Raw genomic sequence first — 11,402 nt, 5'->3', positions numbered from 1 at the left:
CTGTTTCTTCTGCACTCAAAGCCAGCTGAGAGCCCATGTAACTCATCTGCCCCATAAGCTTCATCCCTGCCAGTCCGGTCGGGTGCACAATGGGGCCTGGACACACCGAGGGGAAAGCAGCACCTGGGCCACACAGGTGGAGGTAGTGGCAAGACTAGAACTTCTCTCACCATGAGCTAAAGGAAATAGTGTGAAGAAATGAACACGACGAGCCAGTATTTTCCAGTTTTACTCTTCTCCTTGCTGAGAAGTGAGAGCACTAGTTTTGCCTTCTGTTGTTTTTGAGGGGGCAGAGAAGAATCTTCACCTTGCCAGAATTCCATTAGATAACACTGACAACTAATGTGTTCTGCAGAACTGCCTGGAAACCTTTGACTAATGAAGCACAAAAATGGAACTTGAAAATAAATGTAAAGGGTCCTAATTTAATGCCTCCTGCTTACCGGTTTGGAATTGCATCCCTCATGGCAGTGAGCAAATGTGTTGCAGTTGAAGTAGAGCCAGGAAGATACAGAGGGCTGTGGGGATGAAATGCTCTTTATGAACCATGAAGAAAACAGGCACTCAACACAACTGGCAACCATAAACGCACACCTCAATCAATAAACTTGGCACAGAGACTATGTGGTGCCCTCAGAGCAATTCTGAAAAGAGAGATAGGGGACTGGAGGACTTTCTCACCTCCAGGTGAGCACTAATGCACAACCAGATGCCAGAGAAAGAACTGAGTGCCAGTGAGAATGATTCAAAGAAAAGAAGAAAAAAAAAAAAGCAGATGAGTAATTCAAGAAAGTGTAGGTTTAGAATATGCCTCACTTTGCACATTCTTTGCTGGTGAATTCTTGTGCGTGGGAAGAAAAAATTTTTTTTAATGATATTAAATTCTTGAATATATTTTACCCTTTATAAATATAAGTCAAATGCCATTCCTTGGCTTGCCAAAGTTATGTGAAATGGCTATAGAGGCTTGTATTGGATTAAGAATTCCTTTCTGTGCCTACCAGGTGGAGAGTCAATTAGGCAGCTCTTGAGTCCAGATCAGAAGGGGAGAAGCGCCCATGAAAGGCTGTGGATCTCTTGAGGTGGTGGCTTATTGATATATCTCCTGCAAGAAGTCCAAGCCTCCTTTATCACTCGATATTCAATCTTGCTCTCAAGTGGGAGGCAACACTTCCTTTTAGAGTCAAGCTAAAAACATAAGAAGTAAGAAATCCAGCTACAAAGCATACAGGATATAAACTGTGCATTATAGCACATTTTAGGGAAGAAAGCTTGAGGGGTAGTTTGATTGTGTTACCCCTCAGTGTGAGAGCTTAGAAGGCTTATGATAAGGCACTTTACGAATATTTATTAATGGAGTAAGTAAGTATGGCTGCATGGGTCTCGATATCTGAATCCAGTCTCACCCTGGGAGAGGGAGAATGATGCTGGCAACTTGTAAAGTCCTTATGGCCACATGTGTCAGGGAGTTCTATGACTCGCAAATGGCATCATAGGCTGAACTGCAGCTACTCTCTCTCAAACCACAATCACGTTTTACTACCCACTCAATTCTCTTTTGGCCACTGCCACTTACTTTCATTGCCTTTCAAGACTCCCAGTTTTCTTTACTTAGAGTCACAGGTCGGGAGGCGCTGTTATCCATGAGCTGAGCTTTGAGGAACATGCCCCAGGTCTCTATGTGCCTTGGGATCCATTTGGTAGAGAGTTGGTTATCTAAGGTCATTTCATTCTGCTGTCACATGTCTTCCTTTTACATCTGGCTTCCCACTGGCACCTTTAAGTTTCACTGGTCACTCCCCTGTTGCCTTGATGTATTATTGGCCCAAGATTTAGATATCATACACTGAGTGCTAACATATCAGCAGATTAGTTTATCAGTGGTTTCCTTAGATGAAGGCCATAGTGTGTGTGTGTGTGTGTGTGTGTGTGTGTGTGTATGTGTGTGTGTGTGTGTGGTATATGTGCACATGTATGTATATGTTCATATATATGTATGGGGTGCACTGGCATCTGTGTGCACATAGGTGTAGGTGTATGATTGTCAGAGCTCAGCTTCCTCTGTTGATCTTCAGGACAGGGTCTCTTGATATAGCCTAGAAGGTCACCAAGAGGGTTATGCTTGCTGGTCAGCCTGTAAGGCACAGGCATCCACCTATCCCAGACTCCCCAGCACTGGAATTATATGTGTGTACTACTGTGCTTGGCTCTTTATGTGAGTTCTGGGGACTGAATTCTGATCCTCTTGCATGCATGGCAAGCCCCTTTACAGACTAGGCCATCTTTCCAATCTTGGAGATATTATGCATGGAGAATGATCAATAGTTATATTTCCAGTTTTGAATGAGTGCATTCATTAAGTGTACAACAAGCAAAAATAAAAAGAATGATGAGCAGGGAACAGGCAGGAGATGGATAGAAGGGCAGATAGGAAGGCAAACATTAAGTCAGGCACTTACAACAACAAGCAAAAGTTGATTAGGGAAGCTCCTGGTTGTAAAGGCCACCAGCTGGAGTTTGCAGCTGAAAGTCCTGCATGGAGCAAGGTCCCCTTAGGAGAGGCTTAAAAAAGGGGGGGGGGCGCTCATAGCAGAACATTATCAAATTGGGTGCTCATAACATGTAACAGAAACAGCCAGGGAAGCCCAGCTAATAACATCCATCTGGGCTCCTAGCTTTCTCTCTGTGGATGAGCTCCCAGCTCCTGGTTCTCACCACAGGCACTTTACATTATGAGATAAACAGCAGTAACTTCCTCTCTTCCCAAGGGCATAGTGCCTTTTACTACCCTTAACTCTTTATTTCCCTTCACCCTCCCAACCCCCCCCCCCCCCCACTACTGGCTATAAAGCCAGGGGTAGGGGGTGAGGGCGGGAGGGAGGCAGCCTGGCTCACAACAGAGAGTTTTAGAGGACACTTGAAATAATCATTCTTTAGTCTGTGACAGCAGAGCCCTCCCCCACTCCCAGAATCTGCTTTCAACAAATGCAAACATCACATGGAAATTGATCAAGATAGTTTATTTCACAAAAGTTCTCACTTCGGACCATGCCAGGCAAAGAGTGTCTCTATGCTTTGTATATATCCTGCTAAGCTGAGCAAAGCTGATCTTGGTTGTAGGACTTTATTACAGTCTCACATGCCATTTATAATTTTCAAAACTTTCTTATGTAGTTTTGGGTCCTACAGTTTTATTTTTATTTATTTTTTTAATTTTTAATTTATTCAGATTACATTCAGATTGCTATCCCCTTGCTTGTATCTTTCTGTTCCCACCCTCCCTCCCTCTTCTACCCTATTCTCCTCCCCTAGACCTCTGACAGAAGGGGACCTCCTCCCCCATCTTATGACCACAGCCTATCAGGTCTCATCCAGATAGCCCACTTCCCCTTCCTTTGTATGCCACTGGGCCTTGCCACAAAGGAGAAGAGAGCACATTGAGGGCACCAGAGTTCTGTCAGATACAGCCACTGATCTTACCCAGAACCATGGAGAACGAGCTGTCCATTGGCTAGATCTGAACAGGGAGGGGGTCTAGGTTCACTGCATGCATTGTCCTTGCTTGGTGCAAGAATGTATGCAGGCCTCCTGGGTCTAGATCCACCAGCCTTCATGGTCTCCTTTTGGAGCTCCTGAACCCTTTGGGTCCTTCCATCCACCCATTCTTTCATACCAATGTCAGCATTCCACCCAGAGTCCAGCAGTGAGTCCCAACATCTGTCCTGATCCCCTGCTGGGTGGAGTCTCTCAGAGAATATTTATATTGGGCTAATATCTACTTATAAGTGAATATATACCATGCATGCCTTTCTGAGTCTGAGTTACCTCACTCAGGATGATCTTTTCTAATTTCATCCATCTGCCTGCAAATTTCTTGATTTCCTTGTTTTTAATAGCTAAGTAGTATTTCATTGTGTAAATGTATCACATTTTCTTTATTCATTCTTCAATTGAGGGACATATAGGTTATATTCAAATTCTGGCTATTATGAATAAAGCTGCCATGAACATAGTTGAGCAAATGTCCTTGTTGTATCTTTCAGGTATGTGCTGGGTCTTTTATTAGTACTATTCCCAATTTTCTGAGAAAGCACCAGATTGATTTCCACAGTGGTTGTATAAATTTGTACTTCCATCAGCAATAGAGGAGTGTTCCTCTTTCTCCACATCCTAGCCAGCATTTGCTGTCACTTGAATTTTTGATCTTAGCCATTTTTGTAGGTGTAAGATAGAATCTCAGAGCCATTTTGATTCACATTTCCCTGATAACCAAGGATGCTGAGCATTTCCTTAGGTGTTTTTCAGCTACTCAATGTTACTCTGTTGAGAATTCTCTGTTTAGCTCTGTATTCCATTTTTAATTGGATAATTTGGTTTGGTGGTATTTAATTTCTTGAGTTCCTTATATATTTTGGATATTAGCCCTTGATTGGATATGGGGTTGGTGACGATCTTTTCCTAGTCTGTAGGCTGTTGCTTTGTTCTGTTGACAGTGTCCTTTGCCTTACAGAAGCTGTCAGTTTCATGAGGCCCCATTTATTAATTGTTGATCTTAGAGCCTGAGCTATTGGTATTCTGTTTAGGAAGTTGTCTCCTGTGTCAATGAGTTCAAAGCTCTTCCTCACTTTTTCTCCTAAGAGATTTAGTGTGTCAGGTTTTATGTTGAGGTCTTTAATCCACTTGGACTGTAGTTTTGTGCAGGGTGATAAATATGGGTCCACTTGCACTTTTCTACGTGTAGACATCCACTTAGACTAGTATCATTTGTTGAAGATGCTATCTTATTTCCACTGTATGGATTTGGTTTCTTTGTAAAAAATTGCGTGCCCATAGGTGTGTGGGGTTTTCTGAGTCTTTGATGTGATTCCGTTGATCAACCAGCTATTTCTATGCCTTTACCATGTGATTTTTTATTCCTGTTGCTGTATTATACAGCTTGAGTTCCAGAATGGAGATTCCTCCAGCAGATCTTTAATTATACAGGATTGTTTTAGCATTCTGTTTTTTCCATATAAAGTTGAGAATTGATCTTTCAAGGTCTGTAAAGAAGTATGTAGGTACTTTGATAAGGATCACATTGAATCCCTAAATTGCTTTTGGTAATATGGCCTTTTTTACTATATTGATTCTCCTGATCCATGAGCATGGGAGATATTTCCATCTTCTGTTATCTTTTTCAGTTTCTTTCTTCAGAGACTTGAAGTTGTTGATTTTCTTTTCATACAAGTCTTAGTGCATGGTTAGAGTTACACCAAGATACTTTATATTATTTGTGGCTATTATGAAAGGTGTAGCCTACCTAATTTCTTTTCAGCCCATTTGTGGTAGTGTTTGTGTGTTTATCTGGTTTTTGTTTTGCTAAAGTGAAGTTATCTATTCCCTGTTTTTTGGGTGTAGTTAGCCTCCCTAGGTTGGAATTTTCCTTCTACTATCTTCTGCATTTGTGGATAGGCACTGTTTAAATTTGTTTTTGTCATGGAATATCTTGTTTTCTTCATCTATGATGATTGAAGGTGTTGTTGAGTATAGTAGTCTGGATTGGCATCTGTGATCTCTCAGGGTTTGCAAGATATCTGTCCAGGCCCTTCTGGATTTTATGGTCTCTGCTGAAAAGTTAGATGTGATTCTAATAGATTTGTCATTGTATGTCACTGGCCTTTTTCCCTTATTGCTTTTAATATTTTTCTTTGTTCTGTACATTTTGTGTTTTGATTATTATGTGGCAGAAGCATTTTCTTTACTAGTCTACTCTATTTGGTGTTCTGTAGGCCTCTTCTATGTTTATATACATCTTTCTTTAAATTGGGGAAATTTTCTTTTACGATTTTGTTTAAAATATTTTCTGGGCCCTGTAGCCTGGCATCTTCTCTTCCCTCACTCGTATTATCTTTAGGCTTTGACTTTTCCTGGTGTCTTTGATTTCTTGGATATTTTATGTCAGGAATTTTTTAGATTTAGCATTTTCTTTGATGGGTGCATCAAATCTTCCATTATATATTCTACACCTGAGATTATTTCCTCTCTCTCTGTTTTGTTGGAGATGCTTACCACTGTAGCTCCTGTTTTCTTCTCTAAGTTCTCTCTTTCCAGAATTTCCTCATTTGTGCTTTTATTATGATTTCCATTTTCATCTTCAGATCTTGAACTGTTTTATTGATTTCCTTCACCTGATTGTTTGCATTTCCTGAATTTCTTCCAGTAATTTCTTCATTTCTTCTCTATAGGCCTCTGTCTTAGCCTCTCTAAGAGCCTTAATCTGTTTGGCTGTATTTTCCTGTATTTGTTTATGAATTTTATTCATTTCCCCCATTATCATCTTCATAAGGAAAGATTTGAGGTCATTTTGTGTGTGTGTGTGTGTGTGTGTGTGTGTGTGTGTGTGTGTGTGTATGTGTGTGTGTGTGTGTGTGTGTGTGTGTGTGTTTCAGTTGTTAGGGTTTCTAGGAATGATTGCTTTGGGATAACTGGGTTTTGGAGATGCCATACTGGCTTTTGTTGTTTGTGTTTTTTATACTGGCCTTTAGCCATCTTGCTGTCTCTGGAGTTGGGTGGTAGTTTCTGGTGTTCTTCACTGGCTGTTGAGAGCAGCTTGTAGGTGAGTGGCTATAGGTTGAGACCCCTCACCTTCAGGGATCAGGGCACACATCAGGTGGATCAGGCTGGTGACATGAGATCAGACCTGGGAACTTTCTGTGGAGCAGCTGGGTGACCTGAGGTCAGATCTACCCGTGTTCCATACTGTACTTCTCCTCTTGGCAGGGAGACTCAGACACTGGTGTTTTGTAGCCCAAAAGTTCCTTCTGAGACACATAATGCGGGTGATGTGCACCCCACCAGGTGTGTGGCTAGATCTTGGAGCCCAAGTCTGTGCCTGTGTGGACCCGGGAATTTTCCATACATTGTCTATGAAACCTGATGTTGGTTCCATTTGTGCTCCAGACCATGGGATGTCCTCTGGGCTGGAAAACCCAGACACTGGTGTTTTGTAGTCTCCAGTTCAGTCTGATACCCAGAGTGCTTTGCTGAACACCTGCTTACAAATGGCTATTATTGTAAGACTGCTCACATGCCTGCAGGGACCCAGATAATTTTCTGTGGATTAGCCAGGTGGCCAGAGGCCATAGCCACCTCATGCTCCACACAGTGTGGAACTCTCTCAACTGGGAATCATCAGCACTGATGTTTTGTAGTTCTCAGTTTGGTCTTTCGGTCTCTTTGCAGTCACTACTGTCCTGCTGATCAGACATGGTGTGTGTTTGGTGCCACTATCTTGGATCCTCTATAGTTGTATTTTTAAATGTTGAAAGTCAAAGTGTAAAATCACTTTACCTTTAAACTTTCTGAGGTGTTCTCTGCTCGCAGGCTATTGGAGACCCAGTATGACCCTCCTGCTGAGAAATCCGGAGGATTAGCCTGGAGGACCTATTTGTCCTTATTTTCCCAGACAAAGCGAAGATTAGCAAACTTCCTAATTTAACTCCCTGTCCCTTTTCTGACAGGATTCTTTTTAAATCCACTTTTAAGCTGTATCTCAAATTTTCAAATGGCAGGCTTTCTCCTTCAAACTGAAGGACTGAAAGCAGAAGGTGGGGTCCCTTGTGTCTGTGCCAATCTCTCAGAAAGGAATTCATAATTGGTACACTAATTCACCAAAATCTTCGTAAATTCACAAATTCCAGTAAGATGAGGTATGTATTCAAATAATTGTAACTTCGTTTTGACTCCCTACTCTGTTTTGATGGATTTTTAAAGCATTGTATTTTTCCAGTCTCCTCCATGCCTGGTAAGGTGCCAATCAGCGCTCTGGGATGGTGACGGCATCCTTGCATTTATTGAGCGTGTTAGTCCAATTGGTTCCAATCACTTGCTTTCCAGGCTCATTTCAGGTATCTGGCTGTTTCCAGAAATGTGGCCTCTCTAGCATATTCTTCACAAAATCCCCAGGATCCAGTTTTGTACCTAACTTCACGCTAACATTTCCGGCTTTTAGTTCAGCTTCCCTCCACTTCTGTCAGGGCCACAGGCATGGTTTGGCCCTGCACGTCCTGAAGGGCTGTGGCTGGTAAACACTGTCTAGGTAGCTTTGTGGACCTAATCCTATTTAATTGGCTTGGATGCACATCACAGCACTATGGACACATAAACAATTCTAGTGTTTCCACACTCAGGAGGCAGAGCTTGTGGTAATACAGGCTTGCTTCAGGAGCCTAGCATCTCAGTATTCATGTCCATCTTCAGAATTTTCAGGAAAGATTTAAAAACAGTGCTTGCTGCTTTTCATGAATGCTGTTTTGTGATTCCTTACAAACCAACTAGCACATAATAAAAGAGGAAACCGCATCAAGTCTCCAGCAGGTGATAGAATTTTTACTGCTGCTCTATTTAGAAGCACAAAGCTACTTGGTGCATCACTGGAGACCAAAGCTAACACTTCATTTCTGCAAGATATTGAAATTTCAAAGTACCCGTAGGATATCTTTTATTCTCTTGCTTCTAAAATCATACAGGCAATTGTGGTGCTCCATCCTGATTGATGCCCAAACTACGCACAATCTACTTGTCTGCTTGGACCGGACTTTAGGTGGAGAAAATTCCCATTGATGACTTAAGAATTTTATTCATCTATAAATTCTGGAAAAGCTGGTGATCAGGCACCTCCAGCTTAGGTTTCCGCTTCCTCTTAGCTTGAGAAGGAGGTTGTATTTATTTATTGCAGGGATAACTGGAAGAGAGTCGGATCTGAGGTAGAGCCATAGGGCAAAACTTGCAATGTTTTCGTTAGCCACATGACAATTTTTAGTGATGTGAATTCCACGTGTTCAAGCATAAATAACCAAATTTACCTCCAAGCTAAATATAAATTTGGAAACACTGTGACTTTGCTGTCATTAGTCTCAGCATGACTGTTCATTTGTAATGTGTAGAATTTGAGAATTGAATGGCTCTCTCTGCTCATCCATTTTCCATCATGAAAAGGGTCACCAGATTTAGTAAACAAAGATACAAGCTATCTGCTCCATTTGAATTGCAGATGTACAATGAATAATTTTTGGAGTCTAAGTAGGTGCCATGCAGCACTTAGACAAACATTGCATAGGGAATATTTGATGCTAAAATGCTGTGTATCTGAAATTCAAATGTAACTACATTTTTCTTGCTTATTTTAATGTAACTAAGTAATTGGATCCAAACCTGTGTCTACTTTTATCTCTCTACATTCTTTTCTGGTTCTAAACTTCTCAACAAAGAAGTGAGTCCTCAGTGTGTTACACTCAGAGTCTCAGAAATGTAATGTTATGTTGGTTATATATAAAATAGGTATATTTTAATATCTATTTGAAATAGATATAAGAAATATATAGATAATATATTGGTTATATATAGAAATATAAATAGATATATGAGATATATCTATTTCAAATAGATTAGAAGCCTGTAATTGACAGAGGCCTGAAAAGGAAATATGGCTTATCAGATAATCTTTTCCTACTTGCCGCAATGCAAGTCATTAATGCATGATATTTTGCAGCTGGCTAAGCCAGCTGCTCTTTCTAGGATCCAGGTGGGGATAAAAGGACATTTACAAATTTTCAAAGTTCTTTTTCAAGCTCAGGTAAATAAATATGCACCAGCAGGTGACGTAAAAGAAGAAAAGAACAGAGCTGAAAACAGAATTCCATCATCTAGGCAAACGCAAATGTAAACTTGCCTCTGTGGTTGAGGTCCAGAATGGATGCCTGCCATTCACTGGTCCCCAGGTGGGACGTTAGGTATCTGCAGAGTGCAGATGTGTGAGGTTTATATTGCCTCCCAGCATCACCAAAAATGGGACATCAGGGCCATTTGGAGGTATAAATTTGTCTACAAAAATGGTCAAATTACTAAATAATCATCTTGCTTTTTATGTTCAGACCCATTTTCTGAGTCATAAGTTAGAGGAATAAAGCTATAACTATGCAAGTTCCCACCATTAAATCTCAAGTCCCAAAACACTCAGTGCTTTGCCTCCAGCCAAAGCTCAGCCTGCAGTTCCTGCAGAAGCATCGTTAGAGCTCTGCTTGTTGTCAGGCAGAAGCCTGTTGGGTTTTTCCCTTGAAGGCTTAGGACTGCATTTCCTGGCAGGACACATGGGACTGACAGCAAAGGCAAAAAACGATCGTATCATTGCATGACGCCCCTGAAAGTGGGCTCGACTTCTAACACCTGTCTTATGATGCCCTCGTTTTGAACCGTAGCTTTTCTGAACATAATGAAGTCTTCCCGTTTTAATCTCAACTCGGAGTCAAGCAGGGTTTGTTTGTTTGTGGTTTTTTTTTACCCTTTTCCCTTCAAAGGCAAGTTCCATCTTTCGGAAAAGCTTAAGGAGACTGAAGGATGCCTTCTGTGGGGCTTCCAACGTGCTCACACAGCAGCTCTGGAGCAGCGGGAATATCACGCTACAAATTTCCGAAGGGGTTCTTGGCCAGCATTCTCTGATCCTCACTCCTGCTGTAGAAGTGAGAATTCTGTTTCTGTGGCTCCTCGGGATCCAGTTTCCCGCAGCACTGTGGAAAGAAGTGAGAAGCGAGGATCGTATTTCCCATTCACAATAGACTAACGTTCCAAACCCTTACCCTGACTCTGAATGCCCGAGGAACCTCACTGATTCACCATGGCGTCCCAGCAAGGCAATGTTTTCCACTGAAGGATCGCACTGCAGTGTTAGTGTGCTTAGGGGCCGTTGGCTCCATGTCATAGTGTCATTTCCAAATACTCCTCAACGGTTGGAAACGTTTCTAATCAGAACCATCTGTCCAGAATATGTCACCCAACCCGATTTACTTTCCCACCCACACTTCCTTGGTTCCATCAGAAGAGTGCTATATCCCATGGAAGCCCTTTGCCCTTTGCTGTTGTGCATACTCACGAGATATTAGCAACGCCGCCTGTACAATGCGTTGCATTTAGCAAAGGTTTCCAAGTGCAGGGTCTGCTTCATACTGCATCTACGTCGCTTGGAAGCTCTTCCTCTTGTTCCTTCCATCTGAGAATAGGAGAAAGAATGCTTCCCTGACATCCTGGTGGACAAACCCTACCGTGTTTTAGACATTTCTTTGGATAGGATCTTTGTATATTGAATAGGTATCCTCATGCCTTATCCTTCTGAGAAGCTCGATTTCTAGGTAGATGCCCCACCCCATACCTGCCTTCAACACTTCCTCCTTCCCTTTCTCTCTCTTCCAACCTTCTTCCTTCCTGTGCTAAAGCTTGAACCCAGAGCTGGAGAACTGTTAGGCAAGTGTTCCACAGCACCATGCTACTTTGTAGAGAGAACTTTAATGATGCTTATAATCTAACCACCTTTCCTTATTTTCTGAATCCACGCACTGCTCATAGTCTATGTTAGGTATTCAGGACTTAGT

The sequence above is a fragment of the Acomys minous genome, assembly GCF_964271855.1.
Source record: "Acomys minous genome assembly, chromosome: 5".
NCBI lineage: Eukaryota > Metazoa > Chordata > Mammalia > Rodentia > Muridae > Acomys > Acomys minous.
This window is presented reverse-complemented; position numbering follows the sequence as displayed.